Consider the following 18955-nt stretch of genomic DNA (forward strand, 5'->3'; position numbering starts at 1 on the left):
GTTTATTTTTCATGTTTCTCAGTAAGTCTAGTAGTCTAAAGGATTGAGATGGTGAGGCTAAGTCTCCAACAATTAGCTCCTTTCCGCAGAGCTAAGAAAATACATGCCTGCAAGTACAAGTACGTCCAAGTAGTTTTGATAAGCACGTGATGTAAAATGTATGTTATGATAATATTATCACAGCTGCAGGTGTAATTTCAGCTAGCCAATTAATGGTGTTTTATTTTAAATGTCAGCATCCAGGAAATAGCTGAATGGTGGTTATTCAATCAAAAATTCAATCCAGGAAGAGTAAACAAAGAATCAGGTGAAATTCTTTATTGAACTGATTATTTTTCTGCCTCAATGAAAATATAGAAATGTTTGTTCTGTCTGCCCCCAATGGTGTCAGAGGAAACAAACGTTGCCAGTTAACTTTGGACAGAAGTACACTGGTCTGTATGATTCACGACATTTAATGATACAGGTGGCAGGTGGTTCTTAAGATATACCTGTGGACAAAAATAATTAACAAAGTCTTTTTATATTTATAGATTTCTTGGCATACAACAGAGGTTTGTGAGTTAGAGGAAATGATTGTGTTGTCATGGTTTCAAACCTTTAAAACACTATTTTTCAAGTGTAGCAGAGCAGCAACTTTATTCATGCTTATTTTGGCATATGGCTTTTGATAAAACCTGGTTGTTTCGTTTGTATTTTATCAAAGGTTTAAACCTGTACAATCCTCCCTTTGCTGTCAAATCCCATCCTCTCACTTTACACTTCTATGTTAAAGTCTGTATTCAACCACCACTGCTGGTTCAGGCAGGGTTCAGCGGCTATTTACCGGGGCATTGTGAGTGATTCTGGCCTTGTTAAATCCTATTTTGTTTTGTGAGCGTGGAGCTCAGCTTCCTGCAGGCTGGTGGAGGTGGAGGATGGAGTAGGAATGCCGACTGGGAACACAAAGAGCAGTCCAATTTTTCATCCTTATTGCCCGTGACATATCCAAAGTGGCAGAGCGCCGTCTACGGAAAGAGAGAGAGACAGCGAGAAGTAGAAGTGAGAGGAGTGTATCTGTACTTTCATCTTCTTCTTCCTCATCTGGGCCTCCATTTGCTTTGCTAAAACAATGCAATTCCCCAGCATTCATCAGAGCAGACGAGGTTAAACTCAGAGTCCCAGGGTTCCTGCTTCTTTGTAACTGACCGAACCTTCATGATGGCAGTTGATCCAGAAGTGTTAGTTTGAAGCCTACAGAGACTGAGGCCTACATTAAGTCCACTTTACTGAATGACGTGGGCTAAATATAAATGTCACTCCAACCTCTTAGCCCAGCTTTAACCATAGCTTTGTACAAGCTTGAGCTTCATTTACACAAGGAATGTTTTGTCTTGTGGATTTCCAGGTTCTCGTCATATTTGTGGAAACCATTCATTATAATCACTTATGAATCACTTATGTGTACGCAATTTGTAAAATAATTTGAATTTATGCACAGAAAACAGCTAATTTTCATCCAATTCATGCCCATCTGGGGTAATTTTAGAAGTGATTTTAGTTTCTGCTGTGATTATTCTTTGATTTAGTTTTCTCTTTGCTGCCACCATGAATATCACCCTGTTTGGATGATCTTATAATACTAGTAATAAGCAGATAGTAAATGTTTATCTCTCCACGAAAGAGAAAAACACTGTGCAGTGATTTTAAATTGAATGAACAGGTATATGAGATCTGCGCTGTCACATGCAGACACTGCTGTGATGGAAGGCCATGAAGGGCACCGTCAAGGTGACGTCTGGGGGGTGGCCAATATGGGGATGGAGCTTTTATTGGGGGGGGGGGGGTGAGTTCATAAAACTGGTGGTGTGACTGGGAAATTCTCCTGACATAGATTTCCTCCCAATTTGTTGCTTTCATTCTTACGGTTGAGATTAAGATCTCTTGTTGTAATTATTGCTCTGTGAGGCAGCCTAATTCCACCAAGTTGATAGCATCGCGCTTGTCAGGTACTGTAGAGGGTATCTGGCACCAGCTGTTCATGTTCTCTACATGTTCCAGTAGGCTGCAGTGGATAGTAATGGGACTGTTACGTGATACATGTCGTGATACTTGCCTTGGAGGGCTGCCAATCTTTCCCCCTGCCTGTTTTTTGCTTAGCTCCTGCAACCAAAAGTAGGAAAGATTATGAAATAAACACACACAAAACAGGTAAAACCCTTGGGTGTCTGGGAACAGCGGAATACAGCGATGGCATCAATCATCCTCCACAGTCCCAAGAAACCTGAATGTCTGCAGCTTTTTTTCCCCCCAAACACAGGTGCTTGACAGAAAGAGTCAATTCTACTTAATGAGCAATTGTCCTGCCATGTACTTTCATAGTTTTAGCAGAACAAGGAAAAGATCCCAGCACACCTCTTTTACAAGTACCCAGACAGAACAAATCCATTTACCAAAATTATTGTCTCGAAGACAAAATTTTTTGTGTAGGATTTAGAGAGAACACTCAGTTGGAATCAAAGATTTCTGTATATTGACTAACCATTTATTCCTGGTGACCCTTGTTTAAAATAGCCACACCAGCTGCCGGCACAAGATGGAAAGCCACCGCTCTGACCTTCTGCAAACATGAAAGCATGAATACATGAGATATTATCTGTGTCAGGCAGGCAAGCTCATCTTGCATCCCTGAATAAGATTTTTTCTTTTTCTTTTTGGTGTACACTTATGATCTCAAGAATCTGTCATGATGACTGATTCATAATTTCAGAAAACCTGGTTTAGTTATTGCACTATTATTATACTGCAATCAACTATAGAGTTGTCAACCCAGAAAGATTGATTGATTTAGAAATTCATAACTGATTGTTAATCATAATGAAAGTAGCTGCAGCTTTTCTCAAATCTACTCCCTTAATTTAGTAGTTTTTATTAAACAACACATGGATGATCACTCATGTAATAATCTGTAACTTTATTTTATAGCACAAACTGATTAATGGTAAGATTTTGCACCAAAAATAATTATACATGTGTGTTCAAGAAACCAATTTAGCTTCTAGAATGTTTTATAATCATCCAAACATTAATTTGGAGATAAAAAATATTAAGCTTTGCACACTTCAAACTGATAAATATAAGATGAAAAGAAAAAGAAGGAAATGGTCTTTTACCATACTCAAGTTTGATCAAAAGTGTCAGAAAAAACTAATGAGGATTGTAAAAACTCAAAAATAAAAGTAAACTTCAAAATATATTTTTTCTAAATTGTTTTGAAATAAAAAATTGGCTTATGATATTGAGATGTTTGATCCTTCCAATGTGGCAGTTAATAAACCAGGTCCAGTTTCTCAACATTATCCTCAGCACACCATTTATTTCACAAAAGTGCCAACCAGAGAGTTTATTACCTGAGTATGGCTTCAGCGGCTGTAATCTGTTACCTTCACTCGCAGTGAGGAAGGCTTCTGTATTTTTGTAGACTGCCTTCTCTGTGTTCTGCGTGTTTCGATAAGGGAGCGCTTGCCTTCATCAAAGAAAAACAAGAAGAATGGCAATATTGAAAGAGAGTGAAGTTAAACAATTTCTTTTAATTAGGCTGCAAAACACGTTTCCAATAATGTATTTACAAGACGCAGTTTGGTTTCCTGTCCGTAGGTGGTTCTGTGTTGAAGTCTTCATTTATGTGTCACTGTGTGTTTGTATTTGCATGAATGTCTGTGCAGCGTGTAGGTTTGGAGTTTATCTTCCTGCTGCAGCTTATGTGTCTATTGAGCTCATGGGTGACCGTCACACCGCGTAAGTTAAAAAATGCCTACTGGATTTCTAAAAAGCATTTTCTGACAAATCCAAAACTTTAGTGGCATCAAGATGAATTTAATGGAGGTTTTATTGGATGAGGTGCATTCAAATTTTGTGTTGGTCATTGATTTTTCTTAATATAATAACCAGAGAACCTGCACTTAATACAAGATTTCATTTCCGAGTTGTGATCAGCGTATTTATGTAACATATTTAGCAGTGGAGCCAGTGGCGTCGAGGCGTGGATCGTGACTTTTCTTTCTATGTGGGAGTTGCTGCTATTCCCACGCATCCCTCTGCCTCCCTATTTTCTCTCTCCAAATCCGCCAGTCTTTAACCTCAGCACATTTCTCACTTAACCATTAATTTACTCCATGTCACAGCTATCCATAAAAGAAATGAGACACGCGGGTTAAGGGTTACACATCAGAAATTATCCTATGCATAGTGTGTTCAACCATGAATCACTGCTTGCTTTCTATGATTGACACGCAAGCAACATGATGTAACCTAAAGCTTCTGCACCAGAATTTATTTATTTTTCCTGTGTATAATTTTTTTTCTACTATTAAACAGCACATATGGAACATTCACAGGGAGGGCGGGCATAAATGTTTGATGACAATTTTTAAAAATTCTAACATTCTTAAATTTCACATGCTGACCTTGAAGGCTGTGTGGTGTGGCTGGGCAGTAACAGGGTTGCTAGGTAATTTAATTACGACAGCCTCCATGGGCCAAGGTAATTACTGTTCTCTAAATCCTATCTAATCCTCCTTCTGAGTCCCCGACACTGACTTGGACCGGGCACTCTAACAAGTCGTGCTGACTCCCCAATCCTGTCCCAGACAGGGACCTCCCCAAAAAACTTGCAAACCCTCTTTACCCAACAGGGCCCATTCGATGCATCCTCACCATACTTCACTGTCTTCTATACATCAGTGTGTTTCAATACAAAAGACTCCAGTCAACAGTCCTGTCACGTTGCTTCTCCTTCATGCGTTTGTGTGAGTCAAGGGAACGCCCAGGTCAAAGGGGCCAATTATCTCTCCATAAGAATGCCATAATTATCACTGCTGGGATGAACAGGATTTGGCCTTTGTGAGCAGCAGTGCTTAATGACATCAGATGGAAGACAAGAGGAAGAGACAAATGGAGTTATCCAAATATCTTTTACAGACTACATGTTTAAATTAAAGCTAAAAGTAGACCTGTTTCATTCCCACAGTAGTAGTGACATTGACACTTCAACATCAACTTTCATATCTATTTACACATCAAATAAACACACCATACAGCTGAAATCCAGTAGTTGTAGAGATAATCCCATTCATTACGTCCTTTTTCTGTCAAAAAGGACGTAATACATGGCAGTAATGACAATAATATATTTCACAAAAGTATTCCTTAACATATACCTTGATGGTGCGCTAAAAGAAAAAAGACTATATATATATATATATATATATATATATATATATATATATATATATATATATATATATATATACACTATATAAGCAATATAGTGAGCAGACGTTTACAGTTGGTTGTCTGGTTGAATAAAACTTTGAAAACCACAATTATTGTCCTTTTACAGACTTTATGACCCACTGCAGTTGTTAGCAGCTAAGAAATAGGAAACTTGGTGACAAAAAAACAGCTTGTTTGTCTTCTATTACTTCTCTTGTGACCTCAGATGACATCCAAACATCTGTGTGACATCAGCAGCATAGTAAAGTGTCGTTGATCCAGCAGGTGCTGTTTGTGCAGCTGAGCCTACTTTTTAATGTGTGTGTGTGTGTGTGTGTGTGTGTGTGTGTGTGTGTGCACACATCCGTGTGTGAGTTACGTACTGTATCTGCAGCATGCATGTAAATGAGCCGGATGGAGGTGAAAGGGGCATCTGCATGATTTGAAAAGAGTTCTCTGAATAGCTCCATATTTGAACAGCCACTCTTCCCCCTGATAAAGCTGTAAATGAATCATGGCACCCACCAAGAGAAAGAGAGGGAGAGGGAGAGAGAGAGACGGGATATAGGGGAAGACATCCAGAGAATATGGGGAGAGATTAAATGAGAGCATGAGCTGTAATTAAGGCTACTTTCTTCCATTTGGTAGTGCATGTCTGTCTCAGAGAATCAGCACCGGATACCATGGACGGGAATCAGCACGAACTGAATTAATTAGAGCTGCAAAAAATATCTTCATGCATCGTACACTCATACATGGTAGTCACATCAGTAAGGATTGATATGGAAACAGAATAGCAAGATTTCAGTTTTTACCACCAGGGATCAATATGAGATCATTTGTTACTATATCCCATCAATGACAGTTTTCATTTTTTGCCTCAAAGACAAAACACATATTTTTGGACTCTCCATTCAATTACTTTCCAACTGTATTCACATGTGCTCATTGTGTGCACCTAGAAAATATCACCACTTAAGACAGTGTACAAATTTATGTCAAGTGGACAGAACAGGATGTCGTGTGCCCAATCTGTAGCAACTCAGACAGCAAAGCCATGGAGGAAGTGGTGGTGATGGAAATCTGACTTTTATGCAAGACTGGAGATTGTCCTGCAGTCAGATTATGCATGTCTCCCTAATCTTAAACATATGCTTTACTTGATTCATGCCTTGCAGGGCCCAGTTCATTTAGTCGAAACACTTTTTCTTAAAGATTAATCTAAAAGATTAATTAAATGTTCAAAGGAAATAAATAAAAACATCTCGTCACAGCTGACTGTTTCTTATTATACTTTACTATAATGTCTACTAGTACCTAGTAACTAGTACCATTAGTATTACTTTGAACCTGACCTCTCAACCAATCAGAGGCTCCGCTAAGACTCAAGATATAACATATTGCCAAGGGATTTCTCTGACCTGCAATCATCCTTTGTGAAGTTATTGCCTACAAGTTTGCTGCACCCTAAACAAATGTTTGGTTGATTGCAGGTTATAGCTTGTCTGCACAGCAAAGGAATTGAGTTGATTCCTATGGTGACGATGGAGCAATTTTAAAAATCACTAATATCATGCAGTCAAATATCCAGATGACAGTTTTTAATGTTATGCTAAATATGTCTTTTGCATGTCACGTCAGCTTCTTTCATCAGTACCAGTGACCAATGAGAAAGAATTGCTTAAACAAAAGGCATAAACAGACAGACAGACAGACAGACAGACAGACGATCAAAGGACTGTCTATACACAATCGTTCTTCGAGTCTTACAGTTAGCTGATCCATATTTTCATGTGGACCAGCTAATATCAAGAATCCCAAGTGCACAACGTACAGCCAAGGACACATAAAGTCTCACTTAAAATTGAATTCTTGTCTATATATTGATATTCAAACGGTCACCTTGTTTTCCATGCATAATGCAGCTGGTAGATTTGATCAGGAAAATGTCCCTTGTCCCTTTGCATAAAGATATAGTGTACCACTAAAATATTTATGCTGGTGACAGAATTAATTCCCCCTTTTGAATACAGAGTTTCAAAAATGTTAAATATTTCTATCAGCTGTAGGACACTTCCATTAGGAAGGACATGTCGTTTTCCTATTGGATGATAGCCAAAACTGATGACATCGTAACACGTCGTAAGAATCCTTTTGCATCACAAATAACAGCACAATCAAAAAAGTAAAAGTGTACATTGACAATTATGTGCATTAGATTTATGCACAATATATGAAGTAATAGGACACCTGCGTGGTGGAGCTCCATCCTTTTCAAAGGCTTAACATTATCTCCATGTGGTTGAATAACGCCATTGATTTTCAGTGACCAGGGTTATCTCTGAAATTCTCTTGACATTTGGAAAATTGTCCTTTCTGTTCAATCATCTGCTTTTATTTCACCACCGTTATTCTTCTAAGCAGCCTTTTGCTGCCATTTCTTTCCATAGTCCTGTCTTTTTTTTATCGAGCTCACCAGGCTCCTGGTTTGAAGAGTTTCCTTTTTAGTTCATCCCTTTATGTACTCCATCTGTTTATTCTGAAAGTTTTTTTTTTCTTTGTGGAAATGTCTGATAGCATTAAATGCTGAATGAGCATTTTAATTCTTCTTTTTTGTCTAAATGTTCACCTTCATGTTTTCTTTCTCAGCCGGTGGCTCATATGGCTGATGCTTCTGACCCTCTCTAGCTGTCAATGTTGTGTTTCTGCTTGACATTCATTTGCTCATACATCATTTATCAGTCACACTGCACAGACATTTTCTGACATCTTTGTGGTTTTCTTTCTTCTTTTTGGATTTATCTTTGCATTGTAGATTCTTGGGTTTTTGTATGTGTGTCTTTACTCCAGTTATGATATCAGCAATTCCAAATGACATGAGATTTTAATAGATTCTAAATAAAACACGGAACACCGTAGCCTTATTCAACAGTAGTATTCTTCATTCTTTTATTGAAGATCTTTATAGTTAAGTGCAAAGTCTTCAGAGCTCAGTGGCGCCCACACAGGGTGTAATCTGCACTCAGAGACACAATCTCAGTCATTAGTGATTTTCAGCTGGTTCATTTATATCTGGCTATATTCCTCCTCTCCATAAAGCAATTAATCTAAAATCATTTTGTGTGTAAAGTTGATTTCCTGGCTTGTTTTGCCAAAAGTAGTTAAAAAAAAGAATTATGGTCCAGGCAGTGTAGATTTGCACGAGAGGAAAACTTAATTTTAAATCCTAGCTGTGATAGCAAACAGCCTCTGCTGTGCTAGGATGTGTGTTGATGGACGACTTATAATTTCCACTCTGGACAACTAGCAGCACTCAGCATGGATGCATTCCTTCCCTCGCTCATTAGGGTTGAACTTTCAGACTGCTAGGCCACAAATCTGCAACGGTCACTTTGGCATTGCCCTTAATCAATCCCCCTGTGACACAGGAAATGCACAGTATACAAACAGAGCCAGTTAACCAAAGCTTATGTACTGGGCAGCAAGCTGTGCAGTGTCCAGGCAGGGTGTTAGTCGATAATCATTAACGCAGACTCCCTGTTTACTTTGCCTCCAACCAGGCTATATGTCTGTTAGCTTTTATAGATTGGTTGTGTGTGTTGTCAACAGTGCCATGTGTCTCACTGTGTTTTATCAGCCTGTGCACTTTATTTACAAGCCAAGTCTCTCCATAGACAGCACTGTATGTGCACATACAGAACACACACATTGGACATCTGTTTACGCCTGCAGTCGCACATCTTGGACAGTTACAGTGTGTTGTGCAGACTTCCCTTTATCTAGCGGCACGCAAATGAGTGCAGAGGCCAGATGTGTTGTAAAGTAGAAAATCATTCACAATTAATCTGTAGGCAAACAAGTGAACTCTGAAGGCAAATCCAACTAAATCCTGGTGAGAGTGTTGATTAGCTGCAAGCTGACCTCACGAGATGAAGTACTGAGTGCAAGGCAGGTTGCGCCCGAACTGAAAGAGAAATAGAATGAAAATCAAGCTTATAGTTAGGTGTGTATTCATACATGAAAACATGGGAAAAATTTAATCTGTGCTGATTTTTCATTATGCAGCATATGAATAATAGGGAAGAGAGTAAATGAGATGTAATTCTAAAGAGACTTGTGGTAATCATCATGTTACTTTTTTTTGTGTAATTGCTTTTGTTATTGAAATACTGTTATATATGTGCTTGATTTTGTTGTTTCATTTCACACATGTTTCAGAATACAATAGTCTGGCCGCTTCCTCACTGCTTGAATTGAACTGAATGAAATGTCACTTCTCCTCATAACAAACTAGATGAACGATTTTCATCTACCATATAAAAGGTCCTCTGTGCTGGTTCTACAATAAAAAAGAGAATAAAGGCAAAGTACAAGTACCAAAATGAATTCAGTCCACAATTATTTTAGTATAAATGCTGGCTGCAATAGATTTAATTTAGTAAATAATGTATAGTTTTGTCTGCACATGTTGGCATTATTGTGGTATTAACATGATTGTCGATCTCCTCTTCTCTGGATGTAGTGTGCAGTGGCTGCTGTTGGGTTGAGTTAATGGATAAACCAATCAATAAATGAACAAGCGAGGTCACGCGTCTCAACGCATCAGTAATATTCGCCTTCAGTTCTTGAGATCTGTTGTCAGAACCATTGTTAGGTGCAGTAAAGGGTTGTCTGTTGTGATTCATCATGTCGTCTTATCTACTGGCTGTTGGCTACAGCATTTCAAGCCAATAAGACGCCGTTAAACAAGCACACTTCCATCGGTTCAGGTGCCCTTGGCCTTGCTGTGTCCATCCAAGTGGTCAAATGAGACTTGATTGCTCTGCAGATTTTTGTGGCCAGTCTTCCTTTTGCTTTCACATATGCTGCCCCCTCCCTAAGAGACCCTAGTGCCACATCTGGTCAGACTAAGGATCATGGGAACGCCAGACATCTCCTTGAAACAAAGCATTAGCATACACTTACTCTGGGAATGCCCTTGACTTGTCTGGAGAACGCCACGTGAGCAGCATCAAATACGTCAGAGGGACCTGGGCAGAAACGGTGGATGGAATAAAGAAGGATGGGAGTAACTAGGTATCCTTTTAAGAAGGAAATCCAGGCTGTGAGCTATTTGTTATTAATTTTATCATTCAAGGGTATTTGTTTTTCAAAGGGGGCTTTATCCTATTCCAGAAGAACCACCTGACAAATCTGGAACACATTTCCCAACGATGTCTGGAAATCCACACCTCCTAGTACCTCCAGTGGATATTTGTTTTCATCAAGCTGAAGGTGGGAGTGGGTGGGACAACGTCAGAAAATCCTGAGAGATAGAGGGGATGTGTGCATTTTGTCTGACAGACAAGGAGCAGGCAAGTGAGAGATAGAGGAAGAGAAGAGTTGGGGGAGGGGCTGGAGTAGGTGGGCGGGAAGAGGAGTTGAGTGTCACGGACAGAGAGAGAGAGAGGGAGAGAGAGAAAGAGAAAATAGCGAGCATCCTGCCTGCCGGAGCTGTCGACTGGGTGTTGGAGTGTGTGATCGTGAGTGCTTCTTGAACCGTTGTGGGCAAAATAATAATAATAATTTAAAAAAAGAAAAGAAATTGGCTTTCTGAGCCTTCATTCTTTCTCTTTTTTCTTTTTCTTCTTCTCAAAGTGCTTCTTCTCATCTGAACCCCTTCCTGGGATTGTAAAGAGGACCCAGGGAAGAAGAGCGTGTGCTGCCAGGTAGGAGAGGATTGGACAGCGTGTTTGTACAGTGAAATAGCACCAGAGCTCCCATTTGTTTTTCCACTTTGAACAATGATACATGTTGAGCACATACTCCTGTGATGTGTGTGTGTGCGTGTGTGACAGAGAGAGAGAGCTTTTCTGCAAATTTAGCCTGCTACATATTGTAATGGTGATTGGGAAAGTGAGGTAGATGAGTAGGAGGTTGATGATGAGGAGGAGGAGGTAGTGTCTTTTTGACAGGAGCTCATGCAGGATGTCAGATGTCAGGAGATGTCAGACTTGCCATGAAAGGGCTTACAGAAAAAGAAAAAAATCCAAGAACCGATCAATTTGGAGAAACTGCAAAAGAGAGTCTTGTTCTCTAGCTGCCCCGTTTGCCCTCAAAGAAATCCTTTAGTCGAGATGAAAGTTGACATTTCTTTACTTATCTGGGTCACACATGCTTCTTGACAGCTACTCACAATATTATCTGGTGAATATATAACTGACTGAATAGGTTGTGTGACGTGAGTGACAGGCAGGGATCCCCCATGGAAGATCAGGTCCAGCTCCAGATCAACAGTCGTTCTGTAGGAAGAGGTGAAAGTTATTCCGCTACAGAGGAAAAACATTTTCCACAGTTCCATGTTAAAGTACAGTGACTTCTTAAGCCAGGATTAGCTGTGTTTGTAATTTAATGAAAGTTATACTGTAATCAAATCACTGCACTGCCTTCCCTGCTGTTTGTCATTTCTCTTTTGTTGTTCCTCATCTCTTTTTTCTCCGTCCTCATTATCTCTGATTCAACTGAAATGAACTAGGTGATCACTCTTCCTCCTCCATCCCACCCTCCATTCATGCATGCTGACGTACAGTAGACTATTAAGGAAAGACAGACTGGAAGGCCAGAGGCTGAACAAAGCCTCTCTGTTCTTTACATTTGTGCTTTTTTTTTCATCTTTTCCCTCATTTAGAAACATGAAAGAGGTGAAGGTTGGTAGATTGTGGGACTTCGAATAGCCCCAGCCTATTTGATTCCATTGCCATTTACTGGAACAAGCCATGAAAGCCAACACGTAGCTCTATTCTTTTCATACACAACTAATTTATTTGGATTTCAGTTACATTTTCACTCCATTTTTCCACCACCTTTAAATTCTTTAGTCTCCTCCAGGGTCTGATAAATCCTATTGAGATCCAGGCACCTTTTTGGTTCCTTGGAAAAATAGATGTCCCTTAGTGAAACTAAACAATCTGCCCGCCTCTCATAATCGTGCATTGTTGCTATTAGATTTATGTGTAAAATCTGGAGTATTTTATTTAACGCCATTCATTTTCTCGTCAGTAAATTGAATTTTTTCTTGTAAAATACAAGTCCGCTGGCATTGCTATGTGATTTCATAACTGTTTGTTGCATGACTAGGTCTATGGTGTGTGATGTGTATCCAGCTGTGAGATCTCCCATTGCATCAATAATTAATGAATCACTGGCTATCATTCATATAGCTCACTCACGCACGCAGTGCTCTTGTCTATTTAACAACTGTAAAGCCTTGAGTGATGCGTCCTGCGCTGCTCCATCATAGAGCTTAAACACAGAACGACTTCAGTTCCATTTGAAACCATGCTGACCTTCACACAACCTTGCACTGGTACCGGGGTGACAAAGGGGTGACAAAGGGGTGGGGATTTTTGAGAGTAAGAGCTTGTCTCATAAATCTTAAAAATAAGGGATTGAAGGAGATAAAAGTCAGCTGAGAACAGGATATTTATATTTTTAGTCTTAAATTAAATGACAAATTCTATGTATACATTTATGAATCTAAGTAGTTTTGCTGTTTATGGGTGTTGGTGTGTTCTGGCCTGATCTCTCCATACATGGACGTTACAGCCTCCCTGCCCAGAGCGGCAGGCAGTTCCTTTCGCTCCACTGGATGCAGTCCGTTCTGTCTGTGAGTCATTGCACTCATTCACTCTGATTGGCTGACTTTTCCTCTCCGGGGAAAGACAGGACAGAGAGGGGCCAACCTCCCCTGAGCAGAGATCAGCCGCTCTTTTCACACTGCATCCCACTGAATGCACATTCACAATGTGTTCGGTCTAAATGTTACAAACACAGGGATCATGCTTCTCAAGAAACACGAGATTACACCCAATCTCAGTCCCAGTTGTGGTTTTTATCTGAGGGATGTATTCAGACCTCCAGCCCCTCATACCTGTGTAGATGATGCTGTCATATCTGACAGCTCTGAAGCAAACAGGGTGTGGATCTCTCTTCCTGCTATGCTTTTCCTTTATTTGTCTCTTATAAATTGACCTGGATGACACAAAGTCAAAGCTGCACTACTGAGTGTTCCAGGCAGCAAAAAATCATCAAGTTTTCTGCATGCTCAAGCCAGGTAGTACTGATTCAGAACCATGGACAGGGCTCCACAATCACACAGGGAAAGAGGAGGCAACTAGCAGCGTAGGGTGAAGTATCAGCTCCACTTTGTGGTTATAAAGTGATTCATTGGGATAGATAATGCCCACAGTTTCCCTGATGTTAAATTATATTGTTTTAAAATATTAACCAGATGGCAATCACATTGCTATAAACCCAAAAGTCTGGGGTTGACAAGCTTTGGATCATTTACAGGTATCATTTACAGGCTCTGTACCTAAGATGCAGCAAAGCTGTGTTCCAATATTTACCAGATTTATGAATCAACAGTCATTTCCGTGGGTAACTGTTAAATAGATAGCTGACAAGTCAAGTTTAAATGGTTTTGCTTATTTTTATCACAGGGCAAGTGATGCACTGTCTCCTTTTAAATTCAGACCATATTTACTGATAGTGACAACTGTGTGCTTGCATTATGGGACAATATGGACAATTGTGTTACACAGCACTTATAATTAGACTCTAACCTTGTCACTGCCGCACAGAGAAGCAGTGGAGGGAGGGGGGAATGAGAACATTCATTTCCTCAAAGTATATATGATATAATTGAATTTATAATGTATTGATCCATCTATCAAGAATGTCCATTTTCCAATAAGACAGGAATTTCTACCCCCAGGAAAATGTTTGTAAATTGCAGGTCGGCACATTAGCTCTCTTGCTTCATTAAATAAAGACCAAATTCGTAATCTTGACTGTTAACATTTCTACGATGGTATTTCACTAAATTTTGCAGTAGTGTGTCACACCCAAGTCCATCACACTCTTCCTGTTGGAACGTGTTTTAATTTCACACCATTTAGCATGATAATTAATCTGCTTTGGCAGCTATGGCTTTGTCAAACCTTTTTTTATTGATTTCAGTGCCATGCATATACGTGATAAGCATTTTAAAGCTGCAGCCTCATGATGCTCGTTGATTGTATAATTTCACTCAAGTACACTCACACGAATTAATTAGATGCATTTTACATTTCCTCTGTGAACACAGAGGAGTGAGTAGACGCTGTGAAATCAGACGTGTAAAAGGGTCATTTCTGTAAGGGCTCTTGGATGAAACCATGCCGTAGCCTGTGATCGTCGCCGATTGAAGATCCCATGAGAGAGTTCTCAGAGCCCCGCTGCTGCTCCGATACACTTATAGAAGCTAGAAAGATTACAGCCACTTCTGTTCATGCTCTGACGCACCCGTCCACACAAATATGGATACATGGGCCCAGCATGACATTGATTTCGTGCCTTACTTCATGTTCTCCGAGTACGGATGATCTCCAGCCCCCCCATCACAAACAACGACAGGAACAATAAAAGCTGCCGGAGTCTTGCCCTGAGGCTTCCATTATCACCAGTGGACAGCAAGCCACCCGTCACCCCCCTCCCTCCTTCCTCTGTCTGCTGAACCCCATACACATGTCCCCTCATTTAGATGGCTAATAACTAACCAGGGTCATTTGTACATATATGTATTAACATAATTGAATAAGCATGAGTAAAGTGTTTTCCACTGGTGTGGTAATGTGCGGCTGCGTTTGTTCGGCTCCATGCCATCATGACCTGGCAGGCATCCACCCGCTCAGTCTTCTTCCCTTTTCCCTTCCTCGTTTTTCCTTGTTGACTGTCAACACCATAAAACTAAGGTGGGGTCACTTTTCTGCCTCCTCTGAAGTGTCCTTGTCTCTGTCGGCTGTGTGTTGGCCAGAGCTAATAAACTGTGGCCTCTGTCAGTGTGAAAACAGGTATTTGTTGCAGGTTAGGCATCACAGACTGCCAGACACTGCAAGTTAATTTCCTTGTGTCAAACAGACAGGGGTGAGGAGTGTTCAGAAGTTCTTTTCCCTCCTGACTTGACCAAAGGCTACTGCCATTCCTGCAAAATAATCAGGTCCTCTTCAAGTCCACATCCCATCAATACCCCCACCCCCATCCCGCCTTTCTAGTAGAAGATCTTGGGCAACAGTATAATTGATAGCAGGAGTTAGGACCCATGAAGAGAGAATTGATGTGAATCGGGATAAAACTGAAGGGATGAAAGGGAGGAGGGCAGCGATCGGGCCGGACTGAGGATGTATTTTCCATCTCTGTGCACTGTAGCTGTCTTCCTTGACACTGCGACGTGTAAATCGGTGTGCTCTCTGTTGAGATCTGGGCTGAAAAGGAAGAACTACTTTTTCATCAGGTATCTCTGGCTCCACAGAAAGCTGCATATTCACCAGGGACCTCTATTTGCAGAGATGGAAGGAGCCAGCATTGACCGCACTAAGAAAGTGCCATTTCTTTTCAGCATTCAGCGCACAGGTTAAAGAAGATGGGAGAGTGGCATAAACTTCTTTAATTGTTGCACAGCAACCACCAACTTGTTTTCAGTAAGAACACACCAAGCAAAGTCTTGTTTTGTGTTAGACTACGGCTATTGGAAATAAATAATGATAACAGAAATATCATCATCACTCTTATTCTGTGCCAGACAAAAAATGGCTCATACTTGTGAAACAACATCCAATCTACTATGATAAATTTCCCACTCCTTTGCTTTGCATCACCTGTTTTGATGTTGGTTAATGATAGGGTTGGTTTATTTTAGAATTATTAATATGCCAACAGCAACCTATGTTCTGCCAAAAAAAAAAAAAAAAGAAAAAGAAGGAAAGTAAATCCTGTTTCTCTGGTTTTCTTTTTCTTTTTTTACACACAACTGGTCTCTTCACAAGGCTGTATATTGTAAATCCAAGCAGTCGGAAGTCTGGGAGAGAAAGTGCCACCATACCAATACCAGGTAATTGCCAGCTGTGTGCTGAAGTAACGGTGTTTGGGTTTGGACGGTAGTGAAGCAGTGCCCATCTACTGTATGCGCTTTGGGGAACCTGCTTTGAAGCAAATCGTACACCTGGTTTTATTCTCATGTAGAAATTTACTGCATCCCACAAAGCGGTGATGTATTGTAATTGTCAGTGTTTGTGTGTTCATCCTTCCGTCCGTCCGTTCGTCCACCAAATATCTTCACAACCCTTGCAGATAGAAAGACGAAACAAAAAGCACATTACTCGAGCGGCAGAGAGGATGAAAATGAGATGACGACCTTGACCTTGAGAAAACAAGCTCAAGGTCAAATTTCGTCTTTTGTACCCATCGCGGATTTTTGGAAGGCAGTCACGTGATACTGTACATGTATTCTATTGGCTGACGGTATCCTGAAGTGCGCTACATTCTGGGTGTGAGTCTCGCACTTTTGTGAGACACAAAAATGCTTTAAACAGTTGATAAGAGTGTGGGAAAAGGTAATTCAGATTGAAGGTGGTTTCATATCAGTATGGGGAGGGTTCATAAACACTTAAATCACTGTAAATAATAAGATAAGTAGTTTGTCGCTCTATCGCGGAATTCATTAATCGCGTGTGGTTCCTGGAACGCATTAACCACGAGGAACGATAGTGCACTGTATACCTTTTTAGGTACACATCTCTGAAAACTGATGAGATATAATCCACATGTTCCAAATGTTCCTTCTCTGTATTTATCAGAGTTGCTAGTGTCACCAGCACTCTGTAATGTTTCACTCAATCTTGTTTTACTGCAATTAAAGGATCTCTCATGTTAAAGCACTATAACAGAAATTTTAAAAAGCCAGGAGGTTATCTTCAAATCAGGTATTTTCTCCAAACCCTGATGCATCAATGCGCCCTAAAGGACAGCAGGCCATGGTAAATGGAAGGTAATCACCGAGCTTAGATGTCCACTTGGGAGTATGTTATCAGTCACCTCATCAAGGACGTCCACTATAGTATCTACAGATTCTATTACAGATGTGTCTCACAGGGTTTACATCTGGCACTGCAAAGACATGAATATACACCTGCACAAACACTACATACTTTTGAAAAATTGTGATTTATGCGTTCATGATTGCAGAGCCCGCTGGAAAAAAACAGCAGAATTCTGTAGAAGTCTGTACCTCAAATCACTCACATTTCCCTCCCCAGTCCTGCAGAGTGGTTTCTGTCTGAGGGTGCATTCATTTGGTGAGAACTTGCACAAAGGGCAGGTTTGAAAAGCCTGATAAAATGCAATCAGTGGCTTTACATTTACCACCTAAATCCTCAAAACACATGTTCAAATGAGATGCATTTTTGCCAACAAGAATAAAACGAGCAGAGACGCCATAGAGAAATGTTTAAGCAGTGCCTTTGTATTTGTTTCATCCATTTCTTCATCTTTCTCTGTAAGCGTGGAAGAGGAGAAAGGTTTGGATGCATCAGAGTGGGGAGAGGGGTCACTGTGATTAACGCCGGCACACTGAGCTCATGCATTATTCAACCCTTGTCATCTTCACCCACTGACAAAAAGATGTGAAATATTTGGGGGAGATCGTGTTGTTCCTGAAAATGGGAAGCCGGATGAACAGAATCCTCCTTTCCACATTTAAATCTATTACTTGAGACCACTTTGGTGTGACGCATCATGTTAAACAGCCCCGATGATCCCGTCTAAAAGGGCGTGCTTGTGAAAGGAAAGAGTTTATTGAAGACCTCAAGGGAACATCTCCTAACCAGGTTTTAGATTACATCAACACCTGTGGAACTGCAATTGCATTACTAATCCATTAGTGTAAATCAAGCCTTTTCTTTGTGTTCCAAGCAAACCCAGTCTTCTGTCTCTTTCCCTCCTACGCCACGATTGTCAACATAAATAAGCTCCATGGCTCCTGATATGATAAACCCTCTGGAGAAACAAACTACTGATGATGCAGAGAGAGTGCCATAGATGGTGGATTAAGGAGGCTTGAGTCTGATGTTCAGTGAAGACGCTTAAATGAACCGTTTTGGTTGATCATCACTGCGTGGTCAAAGCTCACCCGCAACGTTTAAAAATCTTTAAGGTGGAACAAAGAAATCTGTTGGTCTATTTAAGGAGGTCAATATTCATTATGTTTCTGTTTGTTTCCACATTGTATTGATGGCTGAATGTCACTATTAACATTCAGTTAAAGCATCTTTCAAAAGCTCCTGTGATGAACCCTCAGACCTAATTTAGTGTCAAAAGAATATATCAGCGATTTTGACCAAGTTACTATATATAAATGTGTGTGTGTGTGTGTGTGTGTGTGCGTGCGTGCGTGTGTGTGTGTGCGCGCGTGCGTGTATAGATTGGTATAGACACATGAACCCACACACACATTGTATATATAGTAAATATATACCATATGTATATACTATATGTAAATAGATAACTACATAAAGTATAGTGTAGATATTTTTTATGTAGTTATTTTCTTTAACCGTTAGACAACAGACTGCCAAAAAGAGTAAAATGATTGTAAACAATCACTGAAGATGTGCACCGATCACAACGCAGACGTTGAAAAGAAATTTAAATATAAATGCTGCTCAACGATTTCGTAATTTAAAACCAAATTTGATGTCATTCATTCATGGCACATTTCCTCTGAGAGTAGAAAAGTGTAAGTGGTGTCACACCCAAAGATTCACCAGCATTTACTAAACTAAGTTACAGCAAAGAGGCACTTTGGTTTTTGGATCAATAACAACGACTGACCTTAAGTGTTCTTTGA

At 40.2% G+C, this 18955-nt stretch overlaps 1 protein-coding gene across 3 annotated transcripts in view; it reads left to right on the forward strand.

Annotated features, from left to right (window-relative positions):
- The window catches only part of syt1a (synaptotagmin Ia), a 140338-nt gene that overhangs the window by 53329 nt on the left and 68054 nt on the right, over nt 1-18955 (forward strand). For 2 of the 3 annotated variants that reach the window (XM_068306334.1, XM_068306332.1), the window contains exon 4: nt 10891-10961. The gene's annotated coding sequence lies outside the window, so the exon portion shown is untranslated. Of the gene's footprint in view, nt 1-10765; nt 10776-10890; nt 10962-18955 lie in introns of those variants that run through there. The other variant, XM_068306333.1, reaches the window with a different exon arrangement.

Source organism: Antennarius striatus, chromosome 22 (assembly GCF_040054535.1).
Source record: "Antennarius striatus isolate MH-2024 chromosome 22, ASM4005453v1, whole genome shotgun sequence".
NCBI classification, from domain to species: domain Eukaryota; kingdom Metazoa; phylum Chordata; class Actinopteri; order Lophiiformes; family Antennariidae; genus Antennarius; species Antennarius striatus.